The sequence below is a fragment of the Lathyrus oleraceus genome, chromosome 3 (assembly GCF_024323335.1).
Source record: "Lathyrus oleraceus cultivar Zhongwan6 chromosome 3, CAAS_Psat_ZW6_1.0, whole genome shotgun sequence".
In the NCBI taxonomy this organism is placed as follows: Eukaryota; Viridiplantae; Streptophyta; class Magnoliopsida; order Fabales; family Fabaceae; genus Lathyrus; species Lathyrus oleraceus.
Window position 1 is genome coordinate 485549871 of NC_066581.1, and position 16324 is coordinate 485566194.

The 16324-nt window shown below is 38.6% G+C and overlaps 59 non-coding genes across 59 annotated transcripts in view; all 59 read left to right on the forward strand.

Annotated features, from left to right (window-relative positions):
* Positions 1–125: 125 nt before the first annotated feature.
* Positions 126–244, forward strand: LOC127134314 (5S ribosomal RNA). The gene has a single exon (XR_007808062.1). It is a non-coding gene; the product is annotated as a 5S ribosomal RNA (ribosomal RNA).
* A 160-nt stretch (positions 245–404) lies between these two features.
* On the forward strand, positions 405–523 carry LOC127134315 (5S ribosomal RNA). The gene has a single exon (XR_007808063.1). It is a non-coding gene; the product is annotated as a 5S ribosomal RNA (ribosomal RNA).
* A 160-nt stretch (positions 524–683) lies between these two features.
* On the forward strand, positions 684–802 carry LOC127134316 (5S ribosomal RNA). Its single transcript, XR_007808064.1, has one exon. It is a non-coding gene; the product is annotated as a 5S ribosomal RNA (ribosomal RNA).
* A 160-nt stretch (positions 803–962) lies between these two features.
* On the forward strand, positions 963–1081 carry LOC127134317 (5S ribosomal RNA). The gene has a single exon (XR_007808065.1). It is a non-coding gene; the product is annotated as a 5S ribosomal RNA (ribosomal RNA).
* Positions 1082–1241: 160 nt separating this feature from the next.
* On the forward strand, positions 1242–1360 carry LOC127134318 (5S ribosomal RNA). The gene has a single exon (XR_007808066.1). It is a non-coding gene; the product is annotated as a 5S ribosomal RNA (ribosomal RNA).
* Positions 1361–1519: 159 nt separating this feature from the next.
* On the forward strand, positions 1520–1638 carry LOC127134319 (5S ribosomal RNA). Its single transcript, XR_007808067.1, has one exon. It is a non-coding gene; the product is annotated as a 5S ribosomal RNA (ribosomal RNA).
* A 159-nt stretch (positions 1639–1797) lies between these two features.
* LOC127134320 (5S ribosomal RNA) lies at positions 1798–1916 on the forward strand. Its single transcript, XR_007808068.1, has one exon. It is a non-coding gene; the product is annotated as a 5S ribosomal RNA (ribosomal RNA).
* A 161-nt stretch (positions 1917–2077) lies between these two features.
* LOC127134321 (5S ribosomal RNA) lies at positions 2078–2196 on the forward strand. Its single transcript, XR_007808069.1, has one exon. It is a non-coding gene; the product is annotated as a 5S ribosomal RNA (ribosomal RNA).
* Positions 2197–2357: 161 nt separating this feature from the next.
* LOC127134322 (5S ribosomal RNA) lies at positions 2358–2476 on the forward strand. The gene has a single exon (XR_007808070.1). It is a non-coding gene; the product is annotated as a 5S ribosomal RNA (ribosomal RNA).
* A 161-nt stretch (positions 2477–2637) lies between these two features.
* LOC127134324 (5S ribosomal RNA) lies at positions 2638–2756 on the forward strand. The gene has a single exon (XR_007808072.1). It is a non-coding gene; the product is annotated as a 5S ribosomal RNA (ribosomal RNA).
* Positions 2757–2917: 161 nt separating this feature from the next.
* Positions 2918–3036, forward strand: LOC127134325 (5S ribosomal RNA). The gene has a single exon (XR_007808073.1). It is a non-coding gene; the product is annotated as a 5S ribosomal RNA (ribosomal RNA).
* A 160-nt stretch (positions 3037–3196) lies between these two features.
* LOC127134327 (5S ribosomal RNA) lies at positions 3197–3315 on the forward strand. Its single transcript, XR_007808074.1, has one exon. It is a non-coding gene; the product is annotated as a 5S ribosomal RNA (ribosomal RNA).
* A 160-nt stretch (positions 3316–3475) lies between these two features.
* LOC127134328 (5S ribosomal RNA) lies at positions 3476–3594 on the forward strand. The gene has a single exon (XR_007808075.1). It is a non-coding gene; the product is annotated as a 5S ribosomal RNA (ribosomal RNA).
* A 160-nt stretch (positions 3595–3754) lies between these two features.
* LOC127134329 (5S ribosomal RNA) lies at positions 3755–3873 on the forward strand. Its single transcript, XR_007808076.1, has one exon. It is a non-coding gene; the product is annotated as a 5S ribosomal RNA (ribosomal RNA).
* A 160-nt stretch (positions 3874–4033) lies between these two features.
* On the forward strand, positions 4034–4152 carry LOC127134330 (5S ribosomal RNA). Its single transcript, XR_007808077.1, has one exon. It is a non-coding gene; the product is annotated as a 5S ribosomal RNA (ribosomal RNA).
* Positions 4153–4312: 160 nt separating this feature from the next.
* LOC127134331 (5S ribosomal RNA) lies at positions 4313–4431 on the forward strand. Its single transcript, XR_007808078.1, has one exon. It is a non-coding gene; the product is annotated as a 5S ribosomal RNA (ribosomal RNA).
* A 161-nt stretch (positions 4432–4592) lies between these two features.
* LOC127134332 (5S ribosomal RNA) lies at positions 4593–4711 on the forward strand. The gene has a single exon (XR_007808079.1). It is a non-coding gene; the product is annotated as a 5S ribosomal RNA (ribosomal RNA).
* Positions 4712–4871: 160 nt separating this feature from the next.
* On the forward strand, positions 4872–4990 carry LOC127134333 (5S ribosomal RNA). Its single transcript, XR_007808080.1, has one exon. It is a non-coding gene; the product is annotated as a 5S ribosomal RNA (ribosomal RNA).
* A 160-nt stretch (positions 4991–5150) lies between these two features.
* Positions 5151–5269, forward strand: LOC127134334 (5S ribosomal RNA). Its single transcript, XR_007808081.1, has one exon. It is a non-coding gene; the product is annotated as a 5S ribosomal RNA (ribosomal RNA).
* Positions 5270–5429: 160 nt separating this feature from the next.
* On the forward strand, positions 5430–5548 carry LOC127134336 (5S ribosomal RNA). Its single transcript, XR_007808083.1, has one exon. It is a non-coding gene; the product is annotated as a 5S ribosomal RNA (ribosomal RNA).
* Positions 5549–5708: 160 nt separating this feature from the next.
* On the forward strand, positions 5709–5827 carry LOC127134337 (5S ribosomal RNA). Its single transcript, XR_007808084.1, has one exon. It is a non-coding gene; the product is annotated as a 5S ribosomal RNA (ribosomal RNA).
* A 161-nt stretch (positions 5828–5988) lies between these two features.
* On the forward strand, positions 5989–6107 carry LOC127134338 (5S ribosomal RNA). The gene has a single exon (XR_007808085.1). It is a non-coding gene; the product is annotated as a 5S ribosomal RNA (ribosomal RNA).
* Positions 6108–6267: 160 nt separating this feature from the next.
* LOC127134339 (5S ribosomal RNA) lies at positions 6268–6386 on the forward strand. Its single transcript, XR_007808086.1, has one exon. It is a non-coding gene; the product is annotated as a 5S ribosomal RNA (ribosomal RNA).
* Positions 6387–6546: 160 nt separating this feature from the next.
* LOC127134340 (5S ribosomal RNA) lies at positions 6547–6665 on the forward strand. The gene has a single exon (XR_007808087.1). It is a non-coding gene; the product is annotated as a 5S ribosomal RNA (ribosomal RNA).
* Positions 6666–6825: 160 nt separating this feature from the next.
* LOC127134341 (5S ribosomal RNA) lies at positions 6826–6944 on the forward strand. Its single transcript, XR_007808088.1, has one exon. It is a non-coding gene; the product is annotated as a 5S ribosomal RNA (ribosomal RNA).
* Positions 6945–7104: 160 nt separating this feature from the next.
* Positions 7105–7223, forward strand: LOC127134343 (5S ribosomal RNA). Its single transcript, XR_007808089.1, has one exon. It is a non-coding gene; the product is annotated as a 5S ribosomal RNA (ribosomal RNA).
* Positions 7224–7383: 160 nt separating this feature from the next.
* Positions 7384–7502, forward strand: LOC127134344 (5S ribosomal RNA). Its single transcript, XR_007808090.1, has one exon. It is a non-coding gene; the product is annotated as a 5S ribosomal RNA (ribosomal RNA).
* A 161-nt stretch (positions 7503–7663) lies between these two features.
* Positions 7664–7782, forward strand: LOC127134345 (5S ribosomal RNA). The gene has a single exon (XR_007808091.1). It is a non-coding gene; the product is annotated as a 5S ribosomal RNA (ribosomal RNA).
* Positions 7783–7942: 160 nt separating this feature from the next.
* Positions 7943–8061, forward strand: LOC127134346 (5S ribosomal RNA). Its single transcript, XR_007808092.1, has one exon. It is a non-coding gene; the product is annotated as a 5S ribosomal RNA (ribosomal RNA).
* A 160-nt stretch (positions 8062–8221) lies between these two features.
* On the forward strand, positions 8222–8340 carry LOC127134348 (5S ribosomal RNA). Its single transcript, XR_007808094.1, has one exon. It is a non-coding gene; the product is annotated as a 5S ribosomal RNA (ribosomal RNA).
* A 160-nt stretch (positions 8341–8500) lies between these two features.
* LOC127134349 (5S ribosomal RNA) lies at positions 8501–8619 on the forward strand. Its single transcript, XR_007808095.1, has one exon. It is a non-coding gene; the product is annotated as a 5S ribosomal RNA (ribosomal RNA).
* Positions 8620–8780: 161 nt separating this feature from the next.
* LOC127134350 (5S ribosomal RNA) lies at positions 8781–8899 on the forward strand. The gene has a single exon (XR_007808096.1). It is a non-coding gene; the product is annotated as a 5S ribosomal RNA (ribosomal RNA).
* Positions 8900–9059: 160 nt separating this feature from the next.
* Positions 9060–9178, forward strand: LOC127134351 (5S ribosomal RNA). Its single transcript, XR_007808097.1, has one exon. It is a non-coding gene; the product is annotated as a 5S ribosomal RNA (ribosomal RNA).
* Positions 9179–9338: 160 nt separating this feature from the next.
* On the forward strand, positions 9339–9457 carry LOC127134352 (5S ribosomal RNA). Its single transcript, XR_007808098.1, has one exon. It is a non-coding gene; the product is annotated as a 5S ribosomal RNA (ribosomal RNA).
* A 160-nt stretch (positions 9458–9617) lies between these two features.
* LOC127134353 (5S ribosomal RNA) lies at positions 9618–9736 on the forward strand. The gene has a single exon (XR_007808099.1). It is a non-coding gene; the product is annotated as a 5S ribosomal RNA (ribosomal RNA).
* A 160-nt stretch (positions 9737–9896) lies between these two features.
* On the forward strand, positions 9897–10015 carry LOC127134354 (5S ribosomal RNA). Its single transcript, XR_007808100.1, has one exon. It is a non-coding gene; the product is annotated as a 5S ribosomal RNA (ribosomal RNA).
* A 160-nt stretch (positions 10016–10175) lies between these two features.
* On the forward strand, positions 10176–10294 carry LOC127134355 (5S ribosomal RNA). The gene has a single exon (XR_007808101.1). It is a non-coding gene; the product is annotated as a 5S ribosomal RNA (ribosomal RNA).
* Positions 10295–10455: 161 nt separating this feature from the next.
* LOC127134356 (5S ribosomal RNA) lies at positions 10456–10574 on the forward strand. Its single transcript, XR_007808102.1, has one exon. It is a non-coding gene; the product is annotated as a 5S ribosomal RNA (ribosomal RNA).
* Positions 10575–10735: 161 nt separating this feature from the next.
* Positions 10736–10854, forward strand: LOC127134357 (5S ribosomal RNA). Its single transcript, XR_007808103.1, has one exon. It is a non-coding gene; the product is annotated as a 5S ribosomal RNA (ribosomal RNA).
* Positions 10855–11014: 160 nt separating this feature from the next.
* Positions 11015–11133, forward strand: LOC127134360 (5S ribosomal RNA). The gene has a single exon (XR_007808105.1). It is a non-coding gene; the product is annotated as a 5S ribosomal RNA (ribosomal RNA).
* A 160-nt stretch (positions 11134–11293) lies between these two features.
* On the forward strand, positions 11294–11412 carry LOC127134361 (5S ribosomal RNA). Its single transcript, XR_007808106.1, has one exon. It is a non-coding gene; the product is annotated as a 5S ribosomal RNA (ribosomal RNA).
* A 160-nt stretch (positions 11413–11572) lies between these two features.
* LOC127134362 (5S ribosomal RNA) lies at positions 11573–11691 on the forward strand. The gene has a single exon (XR_007808107.1). It is a non-coding gene; the product is annotated as a 5S ribosomal RNA (ribosomal RNA).
* Positions 11692–11852: 161 nt separating this feature from the next.
* On the forward strand, positions 11853–11971 carry LOC127134363 (5S ribosomal RNA). The gene has a single exon (XR_007808108.1). It is a non-coding gene; the product is annotated as a 5S ribosomal RNA (ribosomal RNA).
* Positions 11972–12131: 160 nt separating this feature from the next.
* LOC127134364 (5S ribosomal RNA) lies at positions 12132–12250 on the forward strand. Its single transcript, XR_007808109.1, has one exon. It is a non-coding gene; the product is annotated as a 5S ribosomal RNA (ribosomal RNA).
* A 159-nt stretch (positions 12251–12409) lies between these two features.
* On the forward strand, positions 12410–12528 carry LOC127134366 (5S ribosomal RNA). The gene has a single exon (XR_007808111.1). It is a non-coding gene; the product is annotated as a 5S ribosomal RNA (ribosomal RNA).
* Positions 12529–12688: 160 nt separating this feature from the next.
* Positions 12689–12807, forward strand: LOC127134367 (5S ribosomal RNA). Its single transcript, XR_007808112.1, has one exon. It is a non-coding gene; the product is annotated as a 5S ribosomal RNA (ribosomal RNA).
* Positions 12808–12967: 160 nt separating this feature from the next.
* On the forward strand, positions 12968–13086 carry LOC127134368 (5S ribosomal RNA). Its single transcript, XR_007808113.1, has one exon. It is a non-coding gene; the product is annotated as a 5S ribosomal RNA (ribosomal RNA).
* A 160-nt stretch (positions 13087–13246) lies between these two features.
* Positions 13247–13365, forward strand: LOC127134369 (5S ribosomal RNA). Its single transcript, XR_007808114.1, has one exon. It is a non-coding gene; the product is annotated as a 5S ribosomal RNA (ribosomal RNA).
* Positions 13366–13525: 160 nt separating this feature from the next.
* On the forward strand, positions 13526–13644 carry LOC127134370 (5S ribosomal RNA). The gene has a single exon (XR_007808115.1). It is a non-coding gene; the product is annotated as a 5S ribosomal RNA (ribosomal RNA).
* Positions 13645–13804: 160 nt separating this feature from the next.
* Positions 13805–13923, forward strand: LOC127134372 (5S ribosomal RNA). The gene has a single exon (XR_007808117.1). It is a non-coding gene; the product is annotated as a 5S ribosomal RNA (ribosomal RNA).
* A 160-nt stretch (positions 13924–14083) lies between these two features.
* On the forward strand, positions 14084–14202 carry LOC127134373 (5S ribosomal RNA). The gene has a single exon (XR_007808118.1). It is a non-coding gene; the product is annotated as a 5S ribosomal RNA (ribosomal RNA).
* Positions 14203–14363: 161 nt separating this feature from the next.
* On the forward strand, positions 14364–14482 carry LOC127134375 (5S ribosomal RNA). Its single transcript, XR_007808119.1, has one exon. It is a non-coding gene; the product is annotated as a 5S ribosomal RNA (ribosomal RNA).
* A 161-nt stretch (positions 14483–14643) lies between these two features.
* On the forward strand, positions 14644–14762 carry LOC127134376 (5S ribosomal RNA). Its single transcript, XR_007808120.1, has one exon. It is a non-coding gene; the product is annotated as a 5S ribosomal RNA (ribosomal RNA).
* Positions 14763–14922: 160 nt separating this feature from the next.
* On the forward strand, positions 14923–15041 carry LOC127134377 (5S ribosomal RNA). The gene has a single exon (XR_007808121.1). It is a non-coding gene; the product is annotated as a 5S ribosomal RNA (ribosomal RNA).
* Positions 15042–15201: 160 nt separating this feature from the next.
* Positions 15202–15320, forward strand: LOC127134378 (5S ribosomal RNA). Its single transcript, XR_007808122.1, has one exon. It is a non-coding gene; the product is annotated as a 5S ribosomal RNA (ribosomal RNA).
* Positions 15321–15480: 160 nt separating this feature from the next.
* On the forward strand, positions 15481–15599 carry LOC127134379 (5S ribosomal RNA). The gene has a single exon (XR_007808123.1). It is a non-coding gene; the product is annotated as a 5S ribosomal RNA (ribosomal RNA).
* Positions 15600–15759: 160 nt separating this feature from the next.
* Positions 15760–15878, forward strand: LOC127134380 (5S ribosomal RNA). Its single transcript, XR_007808124.1, has one exon. It is a non-coding gene; the product is annotated as a 5S ribosomal RNA (ribosomal RNA).
* A 160-nt stretch (positions 15879–16038) lies between these two features.
* LOC127134381 (5S ribosomal RNA) lies at positions 16039–16157 on the forward strand. The gene has a single exon (XR_007808125.1). It is a non-coding gene; the product is annotated as a 5S ribosomal RNA (ribosomal RNA).
* A 157-nt stretch (positions 16158–16314) lies between these two features.
* The window catches only part of LOC127134527 (5S ribosomal RNA), a 119-nt gene continuing 109 nt past the window's right edge, over positions 16315–16324 (forward strand). The window contains exon 1 of the ribosomal RNA XR_007808264.1: positions 16315–16324. This exon is cut by the window's right edge and continues 109 nt beyond it. This is a non-coding gene — a ribosomal RNA (5S ribosomal RNA).

Here is a 16324-nt window from a genome sequence, read left to right on the forward strand (position 1 = left end):
TGTTAATCGGCGTAAAAGAATGGAAAGAAGTAGGAGAAAACAAATATTTCAGCGTTAATTATGTCTGTTTTGCCGTTAATAAGTGAAAGAAATAAAATATATACAATTAAAGCGCATTCGATATCAGGTGCGATCATACCAGCACTAATGCACCGGATCCCATCAGAACTCCGCAGTTAAGCGTGCTTGGGCGAGAGTAGTACTAGGATGGGTGACCTCCTGGGAAGTCCTTGTGTTGCACCTCTTTTTTGGGATTTTTTAAATACTTGTATCTATTTTTGTTAATCGGCGTAAAAGAATGGAAAGAAGTAGGAGAAAACAAATATTTCAGCGTTAATTATGTCTGTTTTGCCGTTAATAAGTGAAAGAAATAAAATATATACAATTAAAGCGCATTCGATATCAGGTGCGATCATACCAGCACTAATGCACCGGATCCCATCAGAACTCCGCAGTTAAGCGTGCTTGGGCGAGAGTAGTACTAGGATGGGTGACCTCCTGGGAAGTCCTTGTGTTGCACCTCTTTTTTGGGATTTTTTAAATACTTGTATCTATTTTTGTTAATCGGCGTAAAAGAATGGAAAGAAGTAGGAGAAAACAAATATTTCAGCGTTAATTATGTCTGTTTTGCCGTTAATAAGTGAAAGAAATAAAATATATACAATTAAAGCGCATTCGATATCAGGTGCGATCATACCAGCACTAATGCACCGGATCCCATCAGAACTCCGCAGTTAAGCGTGCTTGGGCGAGAGTAGTACTAGGATGGGTGACCTCCTGGGAAGTCCTTGTGTTGCACCTCTTTTTTGGGATTTTTTAAATACTTGTATCTATTTTTGTTAATCGGCGTAAAAGAATGGAAAGAAGTAGGAGAAAACAAATATTTCAGCGTTAATTATGTCTGTTTTGCCGTTAATAAGTGAAAGAAATAAAATATATACAATTAAAGCGCATTCGATATCAGGTGCGATCATACCAGCACTAATGCACCGGATCCCATCAGAACTCCGCAGTTAAGCGTGCTTGGGCGAGAGTAGTACTAGGATGGGTGACCTCCTGGGAAGTCCTTGTGTTGCACCTCTTTTTTTGGATTTTTTAAATACTTGTATCTATTTTTGTTAATCGGCGTAAAAGAATGGAAAGAAGTAGGAGAAAACAAATATTTCAGCGTTAATTATGTCTGTTTTGCCGTTAATAAGTGAAAGAAATAAAATATATACAATTAAAGCGCATTCGATATCAGGTGCGATCATACCAGCACTAATGCACCGGATCCCATCAGAACTCCGCAGTTAAGCGTGCTTGGGCGAGAGTAGTACTAGGATGGGTGACCTCCTGGGAAGTCCTTGTGTTGCACCTCTTTTTTGGATTTTTTAAATACTTGTATCTATTTTTGTTAATCGGCGTAAAAGAATGGAAAGAAGTAGGAGAAAACAAATATTTCAGCGTTAATTATGTCTGTTTTGCCGTTAATAAGTGAAAGAAATAAAATATATACAATTAAAGCGCATTCGATATCAGGTGCGATCATACCAGCACTAATGCACCGGATCCCATCAGAACTCCGCAGTTAAGCGTGCTTGGGCGAGAGTAGTACTAGGATGGGTGACCTCCTGGGAAGTCCTTGTGTTGCACCTCTTTTTTGGATTTTTTAAATACTTGTATCTATTTTTGTTAATCGGCGTAAAAGAATGGAAAGAAGTAGGAGAAAACAAATATTTCAGCGTTAATTATGTCTGTTTTGCCGTTAATAAGTGAAAGAAATAAAATATATACAATTAAAGCGCATTCGATATCAGGTGCGATCATACCAGCACTAATGCACCGGATCCCATCAGAACTCCGCAGTTAAGCGTGCTTGGGCGAGAGTAGTACTAGGATGGGTGACCTCCTGGGAAGTCCTTGTGTTGCACCTCTTTTTTTGGGATTTTTTAAATACTTGTATCTATTTTTGTTAATCGGCGTAAAAGAATGGAAAGAAGTAGGAGAAAACAAATATTTCAGCGTTAATTATGTCTGTTTTGCCGTTAATAAGTGAAAGAAATAAAATATATACAATTAAAGCGCATTCGATATCAGGTGCGATCATACCAGCACTAATGCACCGGATCCCATCAGAACTCCGCAGTTAAGCGTGCTTGGGCGAGAGTAGTACTAGGATGGGTGACCTCCTGGGAAGTCCTTGTGTTGCACCTCTTTTTTTGCGATTTTTTAAATACTTGTATCTATTTTTGTTAATCGGCGTAAAAGAATGGAAAGAAGTAGGAGAAAACAAATATTTCAGCGTTAATTATGTCTGTTTTGCCGTTAATAAGTGAAAGAAATAAAATATATACAATTAAAGCGCATTCGATATCAGGTGCGATCATACCAGCACTAATGCACCGGATCCCATCAGAACTCCGCAGTTAAGCGTGCTTGGGCGAGAGTAGTACTAGGATGGGTGACCTCCTGGGAAGTCCTTGTGTTGCACCTCTTTTTTTGCGATTTTTTAAATACTTGTATCTATTTTTGTTAATCGGCGTAAAAGAATGGAAAGAAGTAGGAGAAAACAAATATTTCAGCGTTAATTATGTCTGTTTTGCCGTTAATAAGTGAAAGAAATAAAATATATACAATTAAAGCGCATTCGATATCAGGTGCGATCATACCAGCACTAATGCACCGGATCCCATCAGAACTCCGCAGTTAAGCGTGCTTGGGCGAGAGTAGTACTAGGATGGGTGACCTCCTGGGAAGTCCTTGTGTTGCACCTCTTTTTTTGGGATTTTTTAAATACTTGTATCTATTTTTGTTAATCGGCGTAAAAGAATGGAAAGAAGTAGGAGAAAACAAATATTTCAGCGTTAATTATGTCTGTTTTGCCGTTAATAAGTGAAAGAAATAAAATATATACAATTAAAGCGCATTCGATATCAGGTGCGATCATACCAGCACTAATGCACCGGATCCCATCAGAACTCCGCAGTTAAGCGTGCTTGGGCGAGAGTAGTACTAGGATGGGTGACCTCCTGGGAAGTCCTTGTGTTGCACCTCTTTTTTGGGATTTTTTAAATACTTGTATCTATTTTTGTTAATCGGCGTAAAAGAATGGAAAGAAGTAGGAGAAAACAAATATTTCAGCGTTAATTATGTCTGTTTTGCCGTTAATAAGTGAAAGAAATAAAATATATACAATTAAAGCGCATTCGATATCAGGTGCGATCATACCAGCACTAATGCACCGGATCCCATCAGAACTCCGCAGTTAAGCGTGCTTGGGCGAGAGTAGTACTAGGATGGGTGACCTCCTGGGAAGTCCTTGTGTTGCACCTCTTTTTTGGGATTTTTTAAATACTTGTATCTATTTTTGTTAATCGGCGTAAAAGAATGGAAAGAAGTAGGAGAAAACAAATATTTCAGCGTTAATTATGTCTGTTTTGCCGTTAATAAGTGAAAGAAATAAAATATATACAATTAAAGCGCATTCGATATCAGGTGCGATCATACCAGCACTAATGCACCGGATCCCATCAGAACTCCGCAGTTAAGCGTGCTTGGGCGAGAGTAGTACTAGGATGGGTGACCTCCTGGGAAGTCCTTGTGTTGCACCTCTTTTTTTGGATTTTTTAAATACTTGTATCTATTTTTGTTAATCGGCGTAAAAGAATGGAAAGAAGTAGGAGAAAACAAATATTTCAGCGTTAATTATGTCTGTTTTGCCGTTAATAAGTGAAAGAAATAAAATATATACAATTAAAGCGCATTCGATATCAGGTGCGATCATACCAGCACTAATGCACCGGATCCCATCAGAACTCCGCAGTTAAGCGTGCTTGGGCGAGAGTAGTACTAGGATGGGTGACCTCCTGGGAAGTCCTTGTGTTGCACCTCTTTTTTGGGATTTTTTAAATACTTGTATCTATTTTTGTTAATCGGCGTAAAAGAATGGAAAGAAGTAGGAGAAAACAAATATTTCAGCGTTAATTATGTCTGTTTTGCCGTTAATAAGTGAAAGAAATAAAATATATACAATTAAAGCGCATTCGATATCAGGTGCGATCATACCAGCACTAATGCACCGGATCCCATCAGAACTCCGCAGTTAAGCGTGCTTGGGCGAGAGTAGTACTAGGATGGGTGACCTCCTGGGAAGTCCTTGTGTTGCACCTCTTTTTTTGGATTTTTTAAATACTTGTATCTATTTTTGTTAATCGGCGTAAAAGAATGGAAAGAAGTAGGAGAAAACAAATATTTCAGCGTTAATTATGTCTGTTTTGCCGTTAATAAGTGAAAGAAATAAAATATATACAATTAAAGCGCATTCGATATCAGGTGCGATCATACCAGCACTAATGCACCGGATCCCATCAGAACTCCGCAGTTAAGCGTGCTTGGGCGAGAGTAGTACTAGGATGGGTGACCTCCTGGGAAGTCCTTGTGTTGCACCTCTTTTTTTGGGATTTTTTAAATACTTGTATCTATTTTTGTTAATCGGCGTAAAAGAATGGAAAGAAGTAGGAGAAAACAAATATTTCAGCGTTAATTATGTCTGTTTTGCCGTTAATAAGTGAAAGAAATAAAATATATACAATTAAAGCGCATTCGATATCAGGTGCGATCATACCAGCACTAATGCACCGGATCCCATCAGAACTCCGCAGTTAAGCGTGCTTGGGCGAGAGTAGTACTAGGATGGGTGACCTCCTGGGAAGTCCTTGTGTTGCACCTCTTTTTTGGGATTTTTTAAATACTTGTATCTATTTTTGTTAATCGGCGTAAAAGAATGGAAAGAAGTAGGAGAAAACAAATATTTCAGCGTTAATTATGTCTGTTTTGCCGTTAATAAGTGAAAGAAATAAAATATATACAATTAAAGCGCATTCGATATCAGGTGCGATCATACCAGCACTAATGCACCGGATCCCATCAGAACTCCGCAGTTAAGCGTGCTTGGGCGAGAGTAGTACTAGGATGGGTGACCTCCTGGGAAGTCCTTGTGTTGCACCTCTTTTTTGGGATTTTTTAAATACTTGTATCTATTTTTGTTAATCGGCGTAAAAGAATGGAAAGAAGTAGGAGAAAACAAATATTTCAGCGTTAATTATGTCTGTTTTGCCGTTAATAAGTGAAAGAAATAAAATATATACAATTAAAGCGCATTCGATATCAGGTGCGATCATACCAGCACTAATGCACCGGATCCCATCAGAACTCCGCAGTTAAGCGTGCTTGGGCGAGAGTAGTACTAGGATGGGTGACCTCCTGGGAAGTCCTTGTGTTGCACCTCTTTTTTTGGATTTTTTAAATACTTGTATCTATTTTTGTTAATCGGCGTAAAAGAATGGAAAGAAGTAGGAGAAAACAAATATTTCAGCGTTAATTATGTCTGTTTTGCCGTTAATAAGTGAAAGAAATAAAATATATACAATTAAAGCGCATTCGATATCAGGTGCGATCATACCAGCACTAATGCACCGGATCCCATCAGAACTCCGCAGTTAAGCGTGCTTGGGCGAGAGTAGTACTAGGATGGGTGACCTCCTGGGAAGTCCTTGTGTTGCACCTCTTTTTTGGGATTTTTTAAATACTTGTATCTATTTTTGTTAATCGGCGTAAAAGAATGGAAAGAAGTAGGAGAAAACAAATATTTCAGCGTTAATTATGTCTGTTTTGCCGTTAATAAGTGAAAGAAATAAAATATATACAATTAAAGCGCATTCGATATCAGGTGCGATCATACCAGCACTAATGCACCGGATCCCATCAGAACTCCGCAGTTAAGCGTGCTTGGGCGAGAGTAGTACTAGGATGGGTGACCTCCTGGGAAGTCCTTGTGTTGCACCTCTTTTTTTGCGATTTTTTAAATACTTGTATCTATTTTTGTTAATCGGCGTAAAAGAATGGAAAGAAGTAGGAGAAAACAAATATTTCAGCGTTAATTATGTCTGTTTTGCCGTTAATAAGTGAAAGAAATAAAATATATACAATTAAAGCGCATTCGATATCAGGTGCGATCATACCAGCACTAATGCACCGGATCCCATCAGAACTCCGCAGTTAAGCGTGCTTGGGCGAGAGTAGTACTAGGATGGGTGACCTCCTGGGAAGTCCTTGTGTTGCACCTCTTTTTTGGGATTTTTTAAATACTTGTATCTATTTTTGTTAATCGGCGTAAAAGAATGGAAAGAAGTAGGAGAAAACAAATATTTCAGCGTTAATTATGTCTGTTTTGCCGTTAATAAGTGAAAGAAATAAAATATATACAATTAAAGCGCATTCGATATCAGGTGCGATCATACCAGCACTAATGCACCGGATCCCATCAGAACTCCGCAGTTAAGCGTGCTTGGGCGAGAGTAGTACTAGGATGGGTGACCTCCTGGGAAGTCCTTGTGTTGCACCTCTTTTTTGGGATTTTTTAAATACTTGTATCTATTTTTGTTAATCGGCGTAAAAGAATGGAAAGAAGTAGGAGAAAACAAATATTTCAGCGTTAATTATGTCTGTTTTGCCGTTAATAAGTGAAAGAAATAAAATATATACAATTAAAGCGCATTCGATATCAGGTGCGATCATACCAGCACTAATGCACCGGATCCCATCAGAACTCCGCAGTTAAGCGTGCTTGGGCGAGAGTAGTACTAGGATGGGTGACCTCCTGGGAAGTCCTTGTGTTGCACCTCTTTTTTGGGATTTTTTAAATACTTGTATCTATTTTTGTTAATCGGCGTAAAAGAATGGAAAGAAGTAGGAGAAAACAAATATTTCAGCGTTAATTATGTCTGTTTTGCCGTTAATAAGTGAAAGAAATAAAATATATACAATTAAAGCGCATTCGATATCAGGTGCGATCATACCAGCACTAATGCACCGGATCCCATCAGAACTCCGCAGTTAAGCGTGCTTGGGCGAGAGTAGTACTAGGATGGGTGACCTCCTGGGAAGTCCTTGTGTTGCACCTCTTTTTTGGGATTTTTTAAATACTTGTATCTATTTTTGTTAATCGGCGTAAAAGAATGGAAAGAAGTAGGAGAAAACAAATATTTCAGCGTTAATTATGTCTGTTTTGCCGTTAATAAGTGAAAGAAATAAAATATATACAATTAAAGCGCATTCGATATCAGGTGCGATCATACCAGCACTAATGCACCGGATCCCATCAGAACTCCGCAGTTAAGCGTGCTTGGGCGAGAGTAGTACTAGGATGGGTGACCTCCTGGGAAGTCCTTGTGTTGCACCTCTTTTTTTGGATTTTTTAAATACTTGTATCTATTTTTGTTAATCGGCGTAAAAGAATGGAAAGAAGTAGGAGAAAACAAATATTTCAGCGTTAATTATGTCTGTTTTGCCGTTAATAAGTGAAAGAAATAAAATATATACAATTAAAGCGCATTCGATATCAGGTGCGATCATACCAGCACTAATGCACCGGATCCCATCAGAACTCCGCAGTTAAGCGTGCTTGGGCGAGAGTAGTACTAGGATGGGTGACCTCCTGGGAAGTCCTTGTGTTGCACCTCTTTTTTTGGGATTTTTTAAATACTTGTATCTATTTTTGTTAATCGGCGTAAAAGAATGGAAAGAAGTAGGAGAAAACAAATATTTCAGCGTTAATTATGTCTGTTTTGCCGTTAATAAGTGAAAGAAATAAAATATATACAATTAAAGCGCATTCGATATCAGGTGCGATCATACCAGCACTAATGCACCGGATCCCATCAGAACTCCGCAGTTAAGCGTGCTTGGGCGAGAGTAGTACTAGGATGGGTGACCTCCTGGGAAGTCCTTGTGTTGCACCTCTTTTTTGGGATTTTTTAAATACTTGTATCTATTTTTGTTAATCGGCGTAAAAGAATGGAAAGAAGTAGGAGAAAACAAATATTTCAGCGTTAATTATGTCTGTTTTGCCGTTAATAAGTGAAAGAAATAAAATATATACAATTAAAGCGCATTCGATATCAGGTGCGATCATACCAGCACTAATGCACCGGATCCCATCAGAACTCCGCAGTTAAGCGTGCTTGGGCGAGAGTAGTACTAGGATGGGTGACCTCCTGGGAAGTCCTTGTGTTGCACCTCTTTTTTGGGATTTTTTAAATACTTGTATCTATTTTTGTTAATCGGCGTAAAAGAATGGAAAGAAGTAGGAGAAAACAAATATTTCAGCGTTAATTATGTCTGTTTTGCCGTTAATAAGTGAAAGAAATAAAATATATACAATTAAAGCGCATTCGATATCAGGTGCGATCATACCAGCACTAATGCACCGGATCCCATCAGAACTCCGCAGTTAAGCGTGCTTGGGCGAGAGTAGTACTAGGATGGGTGACCTCCTGGGAAGTCCTTGTGTTGCACCTCTTTTTTGGGATTTTTTAAATACTTGTATCTATTTTTGTTAATCGGCGTAAAAGAATGGAAAGAAGTAGGAGAAAACAAATATTTCAGCGTTAATTATGTCTGTTTTGCCGTTAATAAGTGAAAGAAATAAAATATATACAATTAAAGCGCATTCGATATCAGGTGCGATCATACCAGCACTAATGCACCGGATCCCATCAGAACTCCGCAGTTAAGCGTGCTTGGGCGAGAGTAGTACTAGGATGGGTGACCTCCTGGGAAGTCCTTGTGTTGCACCTCTTTTTTGGGATTTTTTAAATACTTGTATCTATTTTTGTTAATCGGCGTAAAAGAATGGAAAGAAGTAGGAGAAAAACAAATATTTCAGCGTTAATTATGTCTGTTTTGCCGTTAATAAGTGAAAGAAATAAAATATATACAATTAAAGCGCATTCGATATCAGGTGCGATCATACCAGCACTAATGCACCGGATCCCATCAGAACTCCGCAGTTAAGCGTGCTTGGGCGAGAGTAGTACTAGGATGGGTGACCTCCTGGGAAGTCCTTGTGTTGCACCTCTTTTTTGGGATTTTTTAAATACTTGTATCTATTTTTGTTAATCGGCGTAAAAGAATGGAAAGAAGTAGGAGAAAACAAATATTTCAGCGTTAATTATGTCTGTTTTGCCGTTAATAAGTGAAAGAAATAAAATATATACAATTAAAGCGCATTCGATATCAGGTGCGATCATACCAGCACTAATGCACCGGATCCCATCAGAACTCCGCAGTTAAGCGTGCTTGGGCGAGAGTAGTACTAGGATGGGTGACCTCCTGGGAAGTCCTTGTGTTGCACCTCTTTTTTGGGATTTTTTAAATACTTGTATCTATTTTTGTTAATCGGCGTAAAAGAATGGAAAGAAGTAGGAGAAAACAAATATTTCAGCGTTAATTATGTCTGTTTTGCCGTTAATAAGTGAAAGAAATAAAATATATACAATTAAAGCGCATTCGATATCAGGTGCGATCATACCAGCACTAATGCACCGGATCCCATCAGAACTCCGCAGTTAAGCGTGCTTGGGCGAGAGTAGTACTAGGATGGGTGACCTCCTGGGAAGTCCTTGTGTTGCACCTCTTTTTTTGGATTTTTTAAATACTTGTATCTATTTTTGTTAATCGGCGTAAAAGAATGGAAAGAAGTAGGAGAAAACAAATATTTCAGCGTTAATTATGTCTGTTTTGCCGTTAATAAGTGAAAGAAATAAAATATATACAATTAAAGCGCATTCGATATCAGGTGCGATCATACCAGCACTAATGCACCGGATCCCATCAGAACTCCGCAGTTAAGCGTGCTTGGGCGAGAGTAGTACTAGGATGGGTGACCTCCTGGGAAGTCCTTGTGTTGCACCTCTTTTTTTGGATTTTTTAAATACTTGTATCTATTTTTGTTAATCGGCGTAAAAGAATGGAAAGAAGTAGGAGAAAACAAATATTTCAGCGTTAATTATGTCTGTTTTGCCGTTAATAAGTGAAAGAAATAAAATATATACAATTAAAGCGCATTCGATATCAGGTGCGATCATACCAGCACTAATGCACCGGATCCCATCAGAACTCCGCAGTTAAGCGTGCTTGGGCGAGAGTAGTACTAGGATGGGTGACCTCCTGGGAAGTCCTTGTGTTGCACCTCTTTTTTGGGATTTTTTAAATACTTGTATCTATTTTTGTTAATCGGCGTAAAAGAATGGAAAGAAGTAGGAGAAAACAAATATTTCAGCGTTAATTATGTCTGTTTTGCCGTTAATAAGTGAAAGAAATAAAATATATACAATTAAAGCGCATTCGATATCAGGTGCGATCATACCAGCACTAATGCACCGGATCCCATCAGAACTCCGCAGTTAAGCGTGCTTGGGCGAGAGTAGTACTAGGATGGGTGACCTCCTGGGAAGTCCTTGTGTTGCACCTCTTTTTTTGGGATTTTTTAAATACTTGTATCTATTTTTGTTAATCGGCGTAAAAGAATGGAAAGAAGTAGGAGAAAACAAATATTTCAGCGTTAATTATGTCTGTTTTGCCGTTAATAAGTGAAAGAAATAAAATATATACAATTAAAGCGCATTCGATATCAGGTGCGATCATACCAGCACTAATGCACCGGATCCCATCAGAACTCCGCAGTTAAGCGTGCTTGGGCGAGAGTAGTACTAGGATGGGTGACCTCCTGGGAAGTCCTTGTGTTGCACCTCTTTTTTTGGGATTTTTTAAATACTTGTATCTATTTTTGTTAATCGGCGTAAAAGAATGGAAAGAAGTAGGAGAAAACAAATATTTCAGCGTTAATTATGTCTGTTTTGCCGTTAATAAGTGAAAGAAATAAAATATATACAATTAAAGCGCATTCGATATCAGGTGCGATCATACCAGCACTAATGCACCGGATCCCATCAGAACTCCGCAGTTAAGCGTGCTTGGGCGAGAGTAGTACTAGGATGGGTGACCTCCTGGGAAGTCCTTGTGTTGCACCTCTTTTTTGGGATTTTTTAAATACTTGTATCTATTTTTGTTAATCGGCGTAAAAGAATGGAAAGAAGTAGGAGAAAACAAATATTTCAGCGTTAATTATGTCTGTTTTGCCGTTAATAAGTGAAAGAAATAAAATATATACAATTAAAGCGCATTCGATATCAGGTGCGATCATACCAGCACTAATGCACCGGATCCCATCAGAACTCCGCAGTTAAGCGTGCTTGGGCGAGAGTAGTACTAGGATGGGTGACCTCCTGGGAAGTCCTTGTGTTGCACCTCTTTTTTGGGATTTTTTAAATACTTGTATCTATTTTTGTTAATCGGCGTAAAAGAATGGAAAGAAGTAGGAGAAAACAAATATTTCAGCGTTAATTATGTCTGTTTTGCCGTTAATAAGTGAAAGAAATAAAATATATACAATTAAAGCGCATTCGATATCAGGTGCGATCATACCAGCACTAATGCACCGGATCCCATCAGAACTCCGCAGTTAAGCGTGCTTGGGCGAGAGTAGTACTAGGATGGGTGACCTCCTGGGAAGTCCTTGTGTTGCACCTCTTTTTTGGGATTTTTTAAATACTTGTATCTATTTTTGTTAATCGGCGTAAAAGAATGGAAAGAAGTAGGAGAAAACAAATATTTCAGCGTTAATTATGTCTGTTTTGCCGTTAATAAGTGAAAGAAATAAAATATATACAATTAAAGCGCATTCGATATCAGGTGCGATCATACCAGCACTAATGCACCGGATCCCATCAGAACTCCGCAGTTAAGCGTGCTTGGGCGAGAGTAGTACTAGGATGGGTGACCTCCTGGGAAGTCCTTGTGTTGCACCTCTTTTTTTGGGATTTTTTAAATACTTGTATCTATTTTTGTTAATCGGCGTAAAAGAATGGAAAGAAGTAGGAGAAAACAAATATTTCAGCGTTAATTATGTCTGTTTTGCCGTTAATAAGTGAAAGAAATAAAATATATACAATTAAAGCGCATTCGATATCAGGTGCGATCATACCAGCACTAATGCACCGGATCCCATCAGAACTCCGCAGTTAAGCGTGCTTGGGCGAGAGTAGTACTAGGATGGGTGACCTCCTGGGAAGTCCTTGTGTTGCACCTCTTTTTTGGGATTTTTTAAATACTTGTATCTATTTTTGTTAATCGGCGTAAAAGAATGGAAAGAAGTAGGAGAAAACAAATATTTCAGCGTTAATTATGTCTGTTTTGCCGTTAATAAGTGAAAGAAATAAAATATATACAATTAAAGCGCATTCGATATCAGGTGCGATCATACCAGCACTAATGCACCGGATCCCATCAGAACTCCGCAGTTAAGCGTGCTTGGGCGAGAGTAGTACTAGGATGGGTGACCTCCTGGGAAGTCCTTGTGTTGCACCTCTTTTTTGGATTTTTTAAATACTTGTATCTATTTTTGTTAATCGGCGTAAAAGAATGGAAAGAAGTAGGAGAAAACAAATATTTCAGCGTTAATTATGTCTGTTTTGCCGTTAATAAGTGAAAGAAATAAAATATATACAATTAAAGCGCATTCGATATCAGGTGCGATCATACCAGCACTAATGCACCGGATCCCATCAGAACTCCGCAGTTAAGCGTGCTTGGGCGAGAGTAGTACTAGGATGGGTGACCTCCTGGGAAGTCCTTGTGTTGCACCTCTTTTTTGGGATTTTTTAAATACTTGTATCTATTTTTGTTAATCGGCGTAAAAGAATGGAAAGAAGTAGGAGAAAACAAATATTTCAGCGTTAATTATGTCTGTTTTGCCGTTAATAAGTGAAAGAAATAAAATATATACAATTAAAGCGCATTCGATATCAGGTGCGATCATACCAGCACTAATGCACCGGATCCCATCAGAACTCCGCAGTTAAGCGTGCTTGGGCGAGAGTAGTACTAGGATGGGTGACCTCCTGGGAAGTCCTTGTGTTGCACCTCTTTTTTGGGATTTTTTAAATACTTGTATCTATTTTTGTTAATCGGCGTAAAAGAATGGAAAGAAGTAGGAGAAAACAAATATTTCAGCGTTAATTATGTCTGTTTTGCCGTTAATAAGTGAAAGAAATAAAATATATACAATTAAAGCGCATTCGATATCAGGTGCGATCATACCAGCACTAATGCACCGGATCCCATCAGAACTCCGCAGTTAAGCGTGCTTGGGCGAGAGTAGTACTAGGATGGGTGACCTCCTGGGAAGTCCTTGTGTTGCACCTCTTTTTTGGGATTTTTTAAATACTTGTATCTATTTTTGTTAATCGGCGTAAAAGAATGGAAAGAAGTAGGAGAAAACAAATATTTCAGCGTTAATTATGTCTGTTTTGCCGTTAATAAGTGAAAGAAATAAAATATATACAATTAAAGCGCATTCGATATCAGGTGCGATCATACCAGCACTAATGCACCGGATCCCATCAGAACTCCGCAGTTAAGCGTGCTTGGGCGAGAGTAGTACTAGGATGGGTGACCTCCTGGGAAGTCCTTGTGTTGCACCTCTTTTTTGGGATTTTTTAAATACTTGTATCTATTTTTGTTAATCGGCGTAAAAGAATGGAAAGAAGTAGGAGAAAACAAATATTTCAGCGTTAATTATGTCTGTTTTGCCGTTAATAAGTGAAAGAAATAAAATATATACAATTAAAGCGCATTCGATATCAGGTGCGATCATACCAGCACTAATGCACCGGATCCCATCAGAACTCCGCAGTTAAGCGTGCTTGGGCGAGAGTAGTACTAGGATGGGTGACCTCCTGGGAAGTCCTTGTGTTGCACCTCTTTTTTGGGATTTTTTAAATACTTGTATCTATTTTTGTTAATCGGCGTAAAAGAATGGAAAGAAGTAGGAGAAAACAAATATTTCAGCGTTAATTATGTCTGTTTTGCCGTTAATAAGTGAAAGAAATAAAATATATACAATTAAAGCGCATTCGATATCAGGTGCGATCATACCAGCACTAATGCACCGGATCCCATCAGAACTCCGCAGTTAAGCGTGCTTGGGCGAGAGTAGTACTAGGATGGGTGACCTCCTGGGAAGTCCTTGTGTTGCACCTCTTTTTTGGGATTTTTTAAATACTTGTATCTATTTTTGTTAATCGGCGTAAAAGAATGGAAAGAAGTAGGAGAAAACAAATATTTCAGCGTTAATTATGTCTGTTTTGCCGTTAATAAGTGAAAGAAATAAAATATATACAATTAAAGCGCATTCGATATCAGGTGCGATCATACCAGCACTAATGCACCGGATCCCATCAGAACTCCGCAGTTAAGCGTGCTTGGGCGAGAGTAGTACTAGGATGGGTGACCTCCTGGGAAGTCCTTGTGTTGCACCTCTTTTTTGGGATTTTTTAAATACTTGTATCTATTTTTGTTAATCGGCGTAAAAGAATGGAAAGAAGTAGGAGAAAAACAAATATTTCAGCGTTAATTATGTCTGTTTTGCCGTTAATAAGTGAAAGAAATAAAATATATACAATTAAAGCGCATTCGATATCAGGTGCGATCATACCAGCACTAATGCACCGGATCCCATCAGAACTCCGCAGTTAAGCGTGCTTGGGCGAGAGTAGTACTAGGATGGGTGACCTCCTGGGAAGTCCTTGTGTTGCACCTCTTTTTTGGGATTTTTTAAATACTTGTATCTATTTTTGTTAATCGGCGTAAAAGAATGGAAAGAAGTAGGAGAAAAACAAATATTTCAGCGTTAATTATGTCTGTTTTGCCGTTAATAAGTGAAAGAAATAAAATATATACAATTAAAGCGCATTCGATATCAGGTGCGATCATACCAGCACTAATGCACCGGATCCCATCAGAACTCCGCAGTTAAGCGTGCTTGGGCGAGAGTAGTACTAGGATGGGTGACCTCCTGGGAAGTCCTTGTGTTGCACCTCTTTTTTGGGATTTTTTAAATACTTGTATCTATTTTTGTTAATCGGCGTAAAAGAATGGAAAGAAGTAGGAGAAAACAAATATTTCAGCGTTAATTATGTCTGTTTTGCCGTTAATAAGTGAAAGAAATAAAATATATACAATTAAAGCGCATTCGATATCAGGTGCGATCATACCAGCACTAATGCACCGGATCCCATCAGAACTCCGCAGTTAAGCGTGCTTGGGCGAGAGTAGTACTAGGATGGGTGACCTCCTGGGAAGTCCTTGTGTTGCACCTCTTTTTTTGGATTTTTTAAATACTTGTATCTATTTTTGTTAATCGGCGTAAAAGAATGGAAAGAAGTAGGAGAAAACAAATATTTCAGCGTTAATTATGTCTGTTTTGCCGTTAATAAGTGAAAGAAATAAAATATATACAATTAAAGCGCATTCGATATCAGGTGCGATCATACCAGCACTAATGCACCGGATCCCATCAGAACTCCGCAGTTAAGCGTGCTTGGGCGAGAGTAGTACTAGGATGGGTGACCTCCTGGGAAGTCCTTGTGTTGCACCTCTTTTTTGGGATTTTTTAAATACTTGTATCTATTTTTGTTAATCGGCGTAAAAGAATGGAAAGAAGTAGGAGAAAACAAATATTTCAGCGTTAATTATGTCTGTTTTGCCGTTAATAAGTGAAAGAAATAAAATATATACAATTAAAGCGCATTCGATATCAGGTGCGATCATACCAGCACTAATGCACCGGATCCCATCAGAACTCCGCAGTTAAGCGTGCTTGGGCGAGAGTAGTACTAGGATGGGTGACCTCCTGGGAAGTCCTTGTGTTGCACCTCTTTTTTGCGATTTTTTAAATACTTGTATCTATTTTTGTTAATCGGCGTAAAAGAATCGAAAGAAGTAGGAGAAAACAAATATTTCAGCGTTAATTATGTCTGTTTTGCCGTTAATAAGTGAAAGAAATAAAATATATACAATTAAAGCGCATTCGATATCAGGTGCGATCATACCAGCACTAATGCACCGGATCCCATCAGAACTCCGCAGTTAAGCGTGCTTGGGCGAGAGTAGTACTAGGATGGGTGACCTCCTGGGAAGTCCTTGTGTTGCACCTCTTTTTTTGGGATTTTTTAAATACTTGTATCTATTTTGTTAATCGGCGTAAAAGAATGGAAAGAAGTAGGAGAAAACAAATATTTCAGCGTTAATTATGTCTGTTTTGCCGTTAATAAGTGAAAGAAATAAAATATATACAATTAAAGCGCATTCGATATCAGGTGCGATCATACCAGCACTAATGCACCGGATCCCATCAGAACTCCGCAGTTAAGCGTGCTTGGGCGAGAGTAGTACTAGGATGGGTGACCTCCTGGGAAGTCCTTGTGTTGCACCTCTTTTTTGGGATTTTTTAAATACTTGTATCTATTTTGTTAATCGGCGTAAAAGAATGGAAAGAAGTAGGAGAAAACAAATATTTCAGCGTTAATTATGTCTGTTTTGCCGTTAATAAGTGAAAGAATAAAATAATACAATTAAAGCGCATTCGATATCAGGTGCGATC